Here is a 14,395-nt window from a genome sequence, read left to right as displayed (position 1 = left end):
AAAAGTGCATATACAACGTCTAACAAATAAAGCTAAAACCTTTGGCAAAGGGAGTAAATATGCAAACTCTGATAAGAATAAAACTTTGTGTAAAGAATACAAAATTTCCCTTTTTTTCCCCCTATACAAAAAGGTGTTAAAATGAATTTTCGGGAATTCCCTGGTGATCCAGTGGTTATGACATGGCACTTTTACTACTAGGGCCCAGGTTCAATTCATGGTCAGGGAACTAAAATGCTGCAAATACGGGGTGGCCCAAAAAAAAAAAAAAAAAAAAAGCATCTTAGAGATTAACAGCACAATGTTATTTTAAATTCTTTTTGTTTTTTTTTGTTGTTGTTGTTGTTTTTTAATTAGCGGACACAATAGACTGAACCTACAGTCAACAAAAACAAAACCAGGAGCTGACTGTGGCTCAGATCATGAACTCCTTATTGCCAAATTCAGACATAAATTGAAGAAAGTAAGGAAAACCCTAGACCATTCAGGTATGACCTAAATCAAATCCCTTATGATTATACAGTGGAAGTGAGAAATAGGTTTAAGGGCCTAGATCTGATAGATGGAGTCCCTGATGAACTATGGAATGAAGTTTGTGACATTGTACATGAGACAGGGATCAAGACCATCCCCATGGAAAAGAAATGCAAAAAAGCAAAATGGCTGTCTGGAGAGCCTGACAAATAGCTGTGAAAAGAAGAGAAGTGAAAAGCAAAGGAGAAAAGGAAAGATATAAGCATCTGAATGCAGAGTTCCAAAGAATAGCAAGAAGAGATAAGGAAGCCTTCCTCAGTGAACAGTGCAAAGAAATAGAGGAAAACAACAGAATGGGAAAGACTAGAGATCTCTTCAAGTAAATGAGAGATACCAAGGGAACATTTCATGCAAAGATGGACTCGATAAAGGGCAGAAATGGTACGGACCTAACAGAAGCAGAAGATATTAAGAAGAGGTGGTAAGAATACACAGAAGATGGTGTGATCACTGACCTAGAGCCAGACATCCTAGAATGTGAAGTCAAGTGGGCCTTAGAAAGCATCACTAAGAACAAAGCTAGTGGAGATGATGGAATTCCAGTTGAGCTATTTCAAATCCTGAAGGCTGATGCTGTGAAAGTGCTGCACTCAATATGCCAGCAAATTTGGAAAGCTCAACAGTGGCCACAGGACTGGAAAAGGTCAGTTTTCATTCCAATCCCAAAGAAAGGCAATGCTAAAGAATGCTCAAACTACTGCACAATTGCACTCATCTCACACGCTAGTAAAGTAATGCTCAAAATTCTCCAAGCCAGGCTTCAGAAATATGTGAACTGTGAACTTCCTGATGTTCAAGCTGGTTTTTAAAAAGGCAGAGGAACCAGAGATCAAACTGCCAACATCCGCTGGATCATGGAAAAAGCAAGAGAGTTCCAGAAAAACATCTATTTCTGCTTTATTGACTATGCCAAAGCCTTTGACTATGTGGATCACAAGAAACTGTGGAAAATTCTGAAAGAGATGGGAATACCAGACCACCTGATCTGCCTTTTGAGAAATTTGTATGCAGGTCAGGAAGCAACAGTTAGAACTGGACATGGAACAACAGACTGGTTCCAAATAGGAAAAGGACTATGTCCTTGCTGTATATTGTCACCCTGCATATTTAACTTATATGCAGAGTAGATCATGAGAGACGCTGACTGGAAGAAACACAAGCTGGAATCAAGATTGCCAGGAGAAATATCAATAACCTCAGATATGCAGATGACACCACCCTTATGGCAGAAAGTGAAGAGGAACTAAAAAGCCTCTTGATGAAAGTGAAAGTGGAGAGTGAAAAAGTTGGCTTAAAGCTCAGCATTCAGAAAATGAAGATCTTGGCATCTGGTCCCATCACTTCATGGGAAATAGATGGGGAAACAGTGGAAACAGTGTCAGACTTTATTTTTTTGGGCTCCAAAATCACTGCAGATGGTGACTGCAGCCATGATATTAAAAAATGCTTACTCCTTGGAAGGAAAGTTATGACCAACCTAGATAGCATATTAAAAAGCAGAGGCATTACTTTGCCAACAAAGGTCCATCTAGTCAAGGCTATGGTTTTTCAGTGGTCATGTATGGATGTGAGAGTTGGACTATAAAGAAAGCTGAGCACTGAAGAACTGATGCTTTTGAACTGTGGTGTTGGAAAAGACTCTTGAGAGTCCCTTGGATTGCAAGAGATCCAACCAGTCCATCTTAAAGGAGATCAGTCCTGGGTGTTAATTGGAAGGACTGATGTTGAAGCTGTAACTCCAATACTTCAGCCACCTCATGCGAAGAGTTGACTCATTGGAAAAGACCCTGACTCTAGGAGGGATTGCAGGCAGGAGAAGGGGACAACAGAGGATGAGATGCCTGGATGGCATCACAGACTCGATGGACATGAGTTTGGGTGGACTCCGGGAATTGGTGATGCGCAGGGAGGCCTGGTGTGCTGTGTTACATGGGGTCGCAAGGAGTCGGACACAAAGGAGTGACTGAAGTGAACTGAACTGAATAGAACTATGACATTCATAGCATATCGTTCTTTGGTGTTAATGTAAGTCCCAAGAAAAGTAAGTCCTTCCATTGACTTATTTTTTCCCTCCATTTCATCAGATTTCAACACTAGGAACAGTTTACTCTTTTCTTTCTTATGAAAGAGTAGGTACTCATGAAGGTCACTGAAAATGACAGCGTCTTGATACTACCTCTGTCTTTTTATTTTAATTGTAGTATAATTGCTTTAAAGTGCTGTGTTAAGTTTCTGCTGTAGTGAATCAGCCATATCCCATCCCTCGTGGACCTCCCTCCTACCTGCCTTTTTCACTCACCTAGGTCATCACAGCACTGAGCTGGGCTTCCTATGCTTTATAGCAGGTTCCCACTATTTCACACATGAGTGTGTATATGTCAATCTTAATCTTCCAGTTCATCCCACCCTCTCCTTCCCCCTTTGTTTACGTGTCCATTCTCTATGTCTGCCTCTCTGTTCTTGCCTTGGAAATAAGTTCATCTGTACCATTTTTTTTCTAGATTCCACATATATGCATTAATATATCATATTTGTTTTTCTCTTTTTTTTAAAAAATTATTTTTTTATTACACTGGGTTTTAATTGCTCTGCTTGGGCTTTTTTTAGTTGTGGAGAGCAGGGACTACTCTCTTGTTTGAAGCATGGCACAGGATCAGTAGTTGTGGTCCATGGGCTTAGTAGCTTCATAGCATGTGGGATCTTCCCAGACTAGGGATCAAACCAGTGTCTCCTGAATTGGCAGGTGGATTCTTATTCGCTGTACTACCAAGTAAGTCCTATTTTTATCTTTCTGACTTACTTCACTCAATGTCTGTCTTAAAGTGTATTTTTCTCTTACTTCAGAATGTGTGTGTGTATGTGTGTGTGTGTGACATAAGATAAATCTATATCTTTGCTTTTTTGTGGTCATGTGTCACTATCACTATTCTGTGTCCTCCAACTAAAAGAACAATCAAACTATGTGACTATATTATTTGGAATAAGCATTTGGGTTGAAATGTTTTAAAGTGTTCACTTAAATTCATAATGTTATAGACTGGCACAAAGGAGATTTAATTGAAGATACCAGGGTGATTATATACATGAGAACAGATGGGAACTGAAAGAAATTCATTCATCAGGTTTCCACTTTTTTCAGTAACTTAATTTTGAAAAGCCAGATTTTGACTTTTAAAAAAAAAAAAAAAAAAGGAAAGTCTTAAACAAATGACTAAATATGAGACATATATAAATGAAGCAGAGAACAAAATCTGATTCACTCTACCAACATCCTAGGAGGAAACCAACATTTTTTATGAGTATGTATAATAACTCAACATTATCTTTCTTACTTGTTCCATTGCCTGCTAGCTCACTCTCTTTCTCTGCAATTTCTAACACTTGCAAAATCTAAGCATGCCTCATAATATTAAAAAAAAAAAAAGCTCTTTAATACTAGCAAATGTTTAGAATAAAAATTGGACTTGATCCCAGACATTTTAATGTTTTACATTTTATTTGAAAATATTGTCTTTTAAGGACTATATTTTCAAGCATGTGATTTTAATCACTAACTGTTTTTAATTGAAAACACGTGCAAAACAAATGAAATGTCACTCCTAATTGTTGATAGTCAGCTCTTTTTAGCAGCTGCTTCCCTTGTGCTCAAGTTAGATGAGCTGGTTTCATAAGAAAACAAGAATACAGTATATTGAATCCTTCAATCTCAGTACTAGAAGGAACTTCAGATATCATCTAGCCTTCCTTCTTCTCCTTTTACAAAAAGGACAATGAGATTCAGTGAGGTTGGGTGATTTGCTCATGATCACACAGTTAGTTTATTGTAGAGGCATATTTGAGCACCAAGTCTCTTGACTTTGAGTTCAACAGTTTCAACTATAGTTGCCTCTTAAAAGGGATGCCTTACTGATGTTGGCAAGAATTCTTCTACTATGGAGAGTTCTCAGGTGTGAGATAATCAGCAGGTAATCATCACCAAAAAGAATAAAACAAAAAAAACCTGTTACTTGATCCCCATTGTGCCACTGACAGAAAGATTTCTATATGATATTTCACTAATAGATACTTTTGAAAACCTAGCTGATTGTTATTAATATCAGAATGATAAAATTCAAGATGCTTCTGACCCATTGTCAGAGAAAACTTTAGGTAAAGACAGTTAGTATGTAAGATAAGGTAAATCTGGGGGTCAAGGGGAAAATACTGTTAGAAAATCTAAGATCTTATGAAGACATTTTATCTTTTAAGTCTCAGAGCTTCTAGAGTGATTATAACTCTGATTGGTTCTATACTCTCTGAATTGTGGAAAGTTCTCAACCAATTTCTGTTGGATTTAATCCTCAAAGCTCAGAAATCTCCTTTATTCCAAAAAATGATTTCAGTTTCTATATCATATGGGAAGGTCATTTCTTCTCTGTATCAGGGTGTTGGAATATTGATTAACTGGATGCCATGATAAATATGGCGGCAGATTTTTTTGAGAAAAGTTAAATAAATGACAAAGTTATCCTTGGATTACATTCTCTTGAAAATGAATAATCACTGCAAGAATATGTCAAATCCTTTGCTCTTTAGGGAATGGAGTTTCAAATGGGCAGTGACTAATAATAGATGGCTCATTCTAATCAAGGCAATGCTGAATAATTGGAAGTCATTAATGCTAATGCTATCATGGGTGAACAGACATATCCTGTGGATGATGATGATGAGTGTATAGTATTCTTAGTCACCAAAACATTGTTCACATTTGTTAATGAAAATACTAGATTTCTCAGTGATCTAGTTTTTAATAGGTAGGTTGTAGCCCAACAGTCAGAGGCATATCATCATGGAGGTAGGGGGAGGGTTTGTTGGAATATGGATGGACAGCAAACCTGGGTCTTTTATCCCCTGCACATTTCACAGATTAAAAGAGTCTTTTTCGTAGTGGAGGTGAAAGTGAAAGTCATTCAGTCGTGTCTGATTCTTTGAGACCCCATGGACTATACAGTCCATGGAATTCTCCAGGCCAGAATACTGAGTGGGTAGCCTTTCCCTTCCCCAGTGGATCCCACATTTCAGGCAGATATTTTACCAGCTGAGCCACCAGGGAAGCCGAAGAATCCTGGAGTGGGTAGCCTATCCCTTCTCCAGGGGATCTTACTGATCCAGTAATTGAACAGTGGTCTCCTGCATTGCAGGTGGATTCTTTACCAACTGAGCTACAAGGGAAGGATTGGCAATTTTAGACTTGGCTTTCTACAGTTCAGACTTTAACTCAAATGTGTGTTCTTTGTGGGTTAAGACTGGGCAAGGAATAGAGGACATGAGATAGCTTTGAAACGCCTCTGGAATAAGAGCTAATTATAAGCAGAAAAAAAATTAGGACAGACAATATTAAATCATGCCCAGATAAAAGTATCTTATCCACTGAATCATAGAAAGCTCCAGGTAAGGCCATTTACAGTCCGAGTTATTTTCATAATCCAAGGCTTACCAAGCCAGTACTGACCCTTTGGGCTCTATCTTGAGACATTGAAACACTGAGACATTAAGATGTTACCTCTGACCTATGCTTTCCTGTTTTAATTTAAGGGGAAGAGGAACTCATTTCCATTTACCTAAATGTCTTCCTGATTCTATTTTAGAAGGAAGTACCATGTCCTCTGAGATCATTTCCAATTCTTCATTATTGCCCATGTCTTTAGCAAAATGGAAACATGAAGCCCAAATCTCTTTGATGTTAAGTATTTTGTCAGTAGTATGCTTTTTTAATATCATAAAATAAATAATAATCACTGGGACTTCCCTGGTGGCTCAGATAGTCAAGAATCTGCCTGCAGTGCAGGAGACAGGGAATCGATCCCTTGGTTGGGAAGATCCCCTGGAGAATGGAATAGCTACCCAATCCAGTATTATTGTCCAGAGAATTCCATGGACAGAGGATCATGGTAGGCTACAGTCCATGGAGTTACAAAGAGTTGGACATGACTAAGCACACACACATATATATGTCAAAGTGATCATCATTAGAAAATTCATCATTTTCATCATGAACAGTATGGTCATCATTGCCATTATATTCATTACATTCATTATCATCATGATTCTTGCAGTAATTTTCCTCCTCTGAAGGCACTACCTCTTCTGCATAACTGGCACACCAGTTCCATAAGTCAAGACAGGTATCTTCTACAAAACACAAGGAACCAACACAGTCAAAATAAAATTTTAATATCTATTCACTTTGAAAATTAAACACATAAGCTACTGCTATCTAAATGAATTATCAGCATCAGTTCAGTTCAGTTCAGTCGCTCAGTAGTGTCCGACTCTCTGTGACCCATGAACTGCAGCAGGCCAGGCCTCCCTGTCCATCACAAACTCCCAGAATTCACTCAAACTCATGTCCATTGAGTCAGTGATGCCATCCATTCATCTCATCCTCTGCCGTCCCCTTCTCCTCCTGCCCACAATCCCTCCCAGCATCAGAGTCTTTTCCAATGAGTCAATTCTTCACATGAGGTGGCCAAAGTACTGGAGTTTCAGCTTTAGCATCATTCCTTCCAAAGAACACCCAGGGCTGATCTCCTTCAGAATGGCCTGTTTGGATCTCCTTGCAGTACAAGGGACTCTCAAGAGTCTTCTCCAACACCACAGTTCAAAAGCATCAATTCTTCGGCGCTCAGCTTTCTTCACAGTCCAATTCTCACATCCATACATGACTACTGGAAAAACCATAGCCTTGACTAGACGAACCTTTGTTGGCAAAGTAATGTCTCTGCTTTTCAATATGCTATCTAGGTTGGTCATAACTTTCTTAACAAGGAGTAAGCATCTTTTAATTTCATGGCTACAACCACCATCCGCAGTGATTTTGGAGCCCCCAAAAAATAAAGTCTGACACTGTTTCCCCATCTATTTGCCATGAAGTGATGAGACCAGATGCCATGATCTTAGTTTTCCTAATGTTGAGCTTTAAGCCAACTTTTTCACTCTCCTCTTTCACTTTCATCAAGGGCAGTCCTAAGATGGCAGAGGAATAGGATGGGTAGACCACTTTCTCCCCCACAAATTCATCAAAAGATCATTTGAATGCTGAGCAAATTCCACAAAATAACTTCTGAACGCTGGCAGAAAACACCAAGCACCCAGAATGGGAGCCTATTTTCTTCAAAAGGAGGTAGGACAAAATATAAAAGATAAAAAGAGAGACAAAAGTGTTAGGGATGGAGACCCGTCCCAGGGAGGGAGTCGTAAAAGAGGAGAAGTTTCCAAACACCAGGAAACCCTGTCACCAGCGGGTCTGTGGGGAGTTTTGGAATCTCAGAAGCCAACATAACCAGGAGGGAAAATATATAAATAAATAAATAAATAAAACCCACAGATTATGTGCCTAAAGGCAACTCCCAGCAGAAAAGTAGCCCAGACACTCGCATTTGCCACCAGCAAGTGTGGGCTGAACCGGGAGGTGCAGGATGCATTGCTTAGGGTAGGGAACGGGCCTGAATACCCTGGGGAAAATCTGAGGGATCTAACGTGAGATATCAACCCAAACTGTGGGATAGCCAGAGAGGGGGGGTGGGGGGGGGAACAAGAGAGAGAGCTTTCCCGCGAAAAGCTCTAACCTAAGGCACTGCCAGCCTGTTCACAGAACAAAGAACTGAGCAAATACCAGAGGAGAGCAAGCAGGCTGCAGACTGGCCCATCCCCCACCAGAGGCAGCTGGAAAGGGGCAATCTTGGCCCCAGAGATGGCATCCTCTACCAAATTGAGAGCAGGCTGCCAGTTGCTAAGAGTCTTCCTGGGATCCTGGACAGTTGCCATCCCCCAGGAGGGTCATAGCCAGAGACCAGCTCCCCAGAGGAAATATATGGCACACCTGAGACAGCGCTTCTGCTGTGCACCCAGGAAACAAAACTGCTGGGGCAGGGGAGGTGATAAAACGCACCACCCCACCTAGGAGTGCACTCGCCAAGCACCTGGTTGCCAGAGTTGCTCAGGTCTGGGAAGGGCACAAAACGCAGGCCCAACCGAATCTGTGCCTTTGTGGAGTACCTGAGAACCTGAACATGAGTGACTTAGACTGGGAAGGGAATGCAACCCAGGACCCACTTTAGACATTTGACCTGCAGAGCAACCTGGAGCCTGAGTGTACACTGGGAAAGCACACATGCCATGAGCAGGGGCAAACCCAGTGAGGCTGAAACACTGCAAGCACTCCATACACATGCCAGTGATATTTGTTTGCAGTGTTCCTCCCTCCCCACACCACAACTGAACAAGTGAGCCTAAATAAGTGACCACTTTCGCCTCCTTGTGTCAGGGCAGAAATTAGACACTGAAAAGACTAGCAAACAGAAGAAGCCAAAATAAACAGAGGGAACAGCTTTGGAAGTGACAGATGCAACAGATTAAAACCCTGTAGTTAGCATTGACTACATCGGAAGAGGCCTATAGATCTTGAGAAGTATCAGCTGAAACAAGGAACTATCTGAAACTGAACTGACCCCACACTGCCTGCAACAGCTCCAGAAAATTTTCTAGATATATTTTTACTTTTATCATTTTTAAATTTTTAGTCCTTTATTACTCCTTTAATTTTCATTTTATAACTTACTATTACCTTGCAAAAAATAGACCCTATTTTAAAGCAAATTTCATTTTTTTTTTTTTATAATTTGTGGGATTTTGTTTTGTTTTGTTTTGTTTTTTAAGATTGTATTTTTGAGAGTGTAACCCCTACTCTAGATTTTTAATCTTTCCTTTTTGGTATTTGTTATCAATACTGTACCTTTAAGAATCCAATCGTCATTACCCAGTTTTACTTAAGAGTGTGATTACTGGCTTGATTGCCCTCTCCTCCTTTTAACTCTCCTTTTTCTCCCCTAAGTCATCGCTATTTCCTCCCTCCCCCTTCTCTACTCTACCCAACTCTTTGAATCTGTTAGGGTATTCCAGGCTGTGGAGAACACTTAGGGAACAGTTACAAGCTAGATCTGTCTCTCTCCTTTTGACCCACCACCTCTCCTCCTGGTCACCTCTGTCTCCTTCCTCCCTCTTCTCTATGTAACTCCGTGGGCCTCCCTGGGTTTTCCAGGCTGTGGAGAGCACATAAGCATTTGATTACTGGCTAGATTGCTCTCGTCACTTTTGATTCCCCCTCTTCTTCTCCTGGTCACCACTATTTCCCTCCTCCCTCTTCTCTTCTCCATGTAACTAAGTGAACCTTTCTGGGTGTCCCTCACTGTGGAGAATCTTTTCTCCATTAACCTAGATGTTTTATCATTGGTCCTGTATGGATGGAGAAGTCTTGAGGCTACTGTAAGAATAAGACTGAAAGCCAGAAGCAGGAGGCTTAAATCCAAAACCTGAGAACACCAGAGAAGGCCTGACTCCAGGGAATATTAATTGATAAGAGCTCATCCAAAAGCCTCCATACCTACACTGAAACCAAGCTCCACCCGAGTCAACAAATTCCAGAGCAAGACATACCACATAAATTCTCTAGCAACTCAGGAACATAGCCTTGAGCTATAATATTCAGGCTGCCCAAAGTCACACCAAACCCAAAGACATCTCAAAACGCACTACTGTACACTTCATTGCACTCCAGAGAGAAGAAATCCAGCTCCACCCACGAAAACACTGACACGAGCTTCCCTAACCAGTAAACCTTGACAAGCCACTCGTCGAACCCCACCCACAGGGAGAAACATCCACAATAAAGAAGAACTACAAATTGTCAGAAGGCAGAAAGGCCACCCCATACACAGCAATCTAAACAAGATGAAAAGGCAGATAAATACATGGCAGGTAAAGGAATCTGATAAATGCTCACCAAACCAAACAAAAGAGGAGGAGATAGGGAGTCCACTTGAAAAAGAATTCAGAATAATGATAGTAAAAATGATCCAAAATCTTGAAAACAAAATGGAGTTACAGACAAACAGCCTGGAGACAAGGATTGAGAAGATGCAAGAAATGTTTAACAAGGACCTAGAAGAAATTAAAAAAAAAAAAAAAGTCAATCAATAATGAATAATGCAATAAATGAGATCAAAAAGACTCTGGAGGGAACCAACAGTAGAATAACTGAAGCAGAAGATAGGATAAGTGAGGTGGAAGATAGAATATTGGAAATAAATGAAGCAGAGAGGGGAAAAAAAAGAATTAAAAGAAATGAGGACAACGCCAGAGACCTCTGGGACAATGTCAAATGTCCCAACATTTGAATCATAAAAGACCATGAGAAAATACTTGGGGAGATAATAGTTGAAAACTTTCCTAAAATGGAGAAGGAAATAGTCACCCAATTCTAAGAAACCCAGAGAGCCCCAAACAGGATAAACCCAAGGCAAAACAGTCCAAGACACATATTAATCAAATTAACAAAGATCCAACACAATGAACAAATATTAAAAGCAGCAAGAGAAAAACAACAAGTAACAAACAAGGGGATTCCCATAAGGATAACAGCTGATCTTTCAATAGAAACTCTTCAGGCCAGAACAGTATGCAGGACATACTTAAAGTGATGAAAGAGGAAAATGTACAACCCAGATTACTGTACCCAGCAAGGATCTCATTCAAATATGAAGGAAAAATCAAAAGCTTTACAGACAAGCAAAAGCTTAGATAATTCAGCACCACCAAACCACCTCTTCAGCAAATGCTAAAGGATCTTCTATAGAGAGGAAATACAGAAAGGGTGTATAAACTCAAACCCCAAAGAACAAAGTAAATGGCAACAGGATCATACTTATCAATAATTACCTTAAATGTAAATGGGTTGAATGCCCCAACCAAAAGACATAGACTGGCTGAACGGTTAAAAAAACAAGACTCCTATATATGCTGTCTATAAAAGACCTACCTCAAAAGAAGGGACACATACTGACTGAAAGTGAAGGGCTGGAAAAAGATATTTCACGCAAATGGAGACCAAAAAAAAAAAAAAAAACCAGGAGTTGCAATACTCACATCAGATACAATAGACTTTGAAATAAAGGCCATGAAAAGAGACAAAGAAGAACACTAAATAATGATCAAATGATTAATTCAAGAAGAAGATATAACAATTATAAATATATATGTACTCAACATAGGAGCACCGCAATATGTAAGGCAAATGCTAACAAGAATGAAAGGGGAAATTAACAGTAATACAGTGATAGTGGGAGACTTAAATACCCTACTCACACCTATGGATAGATTAACTAAATAGAAAATTAGCAAGGAAATACAAACTTTAAATGCTACAGTGGACCAGTTAGACCTAATCGATATCTTTAGGAAATTTCAATGCAAAACAAGGAATTTCACCTTTTTCTCAAGTGAACATGGAACCTTCTCCAGGATAGATCACACCCTGGGCCATAAATCTAGTATTGGTAAGTTTTTAAAAATTAAAATCATTTAAAGCATCTTTTCTGCACACAATGTGGTAAGATTAGATGTCAATTACAGAAAGAAAAAAAAAACTATTAAAAATTCCAACATATAGAGGCTGAACAAGATGCTTCTGAATAATCAACAAATCACAGGAAAAATCAAAAAACAAATCAAAATATGCATAGAAATGAATGAAAACACAACAACCCCAAATCTATAGGATTCAGTAAAAGTCGTGCTATGGGGAATGTTCATAGCAATACAAGCTTACTGAAGAAACAAGAAAAAAGTCAAATAAATAACCTAACTCTATACCTAAAGCAACTAGAAAAGGAAGAAATGAAGAACTACAGGGTTAGTAGAAGGAAAGAAATCATAAAAATTAGGACAGAAAAAAATTGAAAATAAACAAAATAGACCATAGCAAAAATCAACAAAGCTAAAAGTTGGGTCTTTGAGAAGATAAATAAAATTGACAAACTGATCGAGGAGCTAAGATGGCGGAGGAATAGGACGGGGAGACCACTTTCTCCCCTACAAATTCATCAAAAGAACATTTAAACGCTGAGTAAATTCCACAAAACAACTTTTGAATGCCGGCAGAGGACATCAGGCACCCAGAAAAGCAACCCATTGTCTTCAAAAGGAGATTTTTAACTTAGCTTTTTGGTATTTGTTATCAATTTTGTACCTATATTTTCTTTATAATTTTTATGACTTTGTTTGTTTTTGTTTGTTTGTTTTTTCTCTTTCTTTTCCTTCTTCCTTTCTTTAACCTTGTATTTTTGAAATTACAAACTGTACTCTAGATTTTTAACTTTGGCTTTTAGGTTGTTTTGTTTTGTTTTGTTTTTGTTTTTGTTTTTTTTACCAATATTATACCTTTAACAACCCAATCTTCAGTATCCATTTTTAACTTGGGAGCGAGATTACTGGCTTGACTGTTCTCTCTCCCTTTGGACTCTCCTTTTTATCCACCAGGTTGCCTGTGCCTCCTCCCTAACCCCTCTGTACTCTACACAACTTTGTGAATTTCTGTGTGTTCCAGATGGTGGAGAACACTTAGGGAATGGATTACTGGCTAGATCTGTCTCTGTCCTTTTCAATTCCCCCTTTTATCCTCTTGGCCACCTCTGTCTCCTTCCTTCCTCTTCTCTTCTCTGTATAACTCTGTGAACATCTCTGAGCGGTCCAGTTGTGGACTGCATATAAGGAAGTGATTACTGGCTAGCCCACTTTCTCCTCTACTGATTCCACCTCATCTCATTCGGGTCACCTCTAACTCCCTCCTCCCTCTTCTCTTCTCCAAGTAACGCTGTGAACCTCTCTGGGTGACCTTCATGGTGGAGAAACTTTTCATCTTTAACCTAGATGTTTTATTGATGGTGCTGTACAGAAGGAGAAGTTTTGAGACTACTGTAAAAATAAAACTGATAACTGGAAGCAGGAGGCTTAAGTCCAAACCCTGACTCCAGGGAACTCCTGACTCCAGGGAATATTAATTGACAGGAGCTCATCAAACGCCTCCATACCTACACTGAAACCAAGCACTACACAAGGGCCAACAAGTTCCAGGGCAAGATATACCAAGCAAATTCTCCAGCAACACACGAACACAGCCCTGAGCTCCAATACATAGGCTGCCCAAAGTTACTACAAAGCCATAGACATCTCATAACTCACTACTGGACACTTCATTGCACTCCAGAGAGAAGAAATCCAGCTCCACCCACCAGAACACGACACAAGCTTCCCTAACCAAGAAACCTTGACAAGCCACCTGTACAAACCCACACACAGTGAGGAAATGCCACAATAAAGAGAACTCCACAAACTGCCAGAATACAGAAAGGACACCCCAAACTCAGTAATATAAACAAGATGAAGAGAAAGAGGAATACCCAGCAGGTAAAGAAACAGGATAAATGCCCACCAGGCCAAACAAAAGAGAAAGAGATAGGGAATCTACCTGATATACAATTCTGAATAATGATAGTGAAATTGATCCAAAATCTTGAAATCAAAATGGAATCACAGATAAATAGCCTGGAGACAAGGATTGTGAAGATGCAAGAAAGGTTTAACAAGGACCTAGAAGAAATAAAAAAGAGTCAATATATAATGAATAATGCAATAAATGAGATCAAAAACACTCTGGAGGCAACAAATAGTAGAATAACAGAGGCAGAAGATAGGATTAGTGAAGTAGAAGATAGAATGGTAGAAATAAATGAATCAGAGAGAAAAAAAAAAAATTAAAAGAAATGAGGACAATCTCAGAGACCTCCAGGACAACATTAAATGCAACAACATTCGAATCATAGGGGTCCCAGAAGAAGAAGATGAAAAGAAAGACCATGAGAAAATACTGGAGGAGATAATAGTTGAAAACTTCCCTAAAATGGGGAAGGAAGTAATCACTCAAGTCCAAGAAACCCAGAGAGTCCCAAACAGGATAAACCCAAGGCAAAACACCCCAAGACACATA

The 14,395-nt window shown here is 39.5% G+C and overlaps 1 protein-coding gene across 3 annotated transcripts in view; it reads right to left on the bottom strand.

Moving 5' to 3' along the window:
* PCDH11X (protocadherin 11 X-linked) overlaps window positions 1–14,395 on the bottom strand; it is a 169,560-nt gene that overhangs the window by 65,269 nt on the left and 89,896 nt on the right. The window lies entirely within an intron of this gene.

This window comes from Bos mutus, chromosome X (genome assembly GCF_027580195.1).
Source record: "Bos mutus isolate GX-2022 chromosome X, NWIPB_WYAK_1.1, whole genome shotgun sequence".
Lineage (NCBI taxonomy): Eukaryota > Metazoa > Chordata > Mammalia > Artiodactyla > Bovidae > Bos > Bos mutus.
Note: the sequence above shows the minus strand (reverse complement) of the source record. Positions and strands in the feature narration are given on the sequence as shown.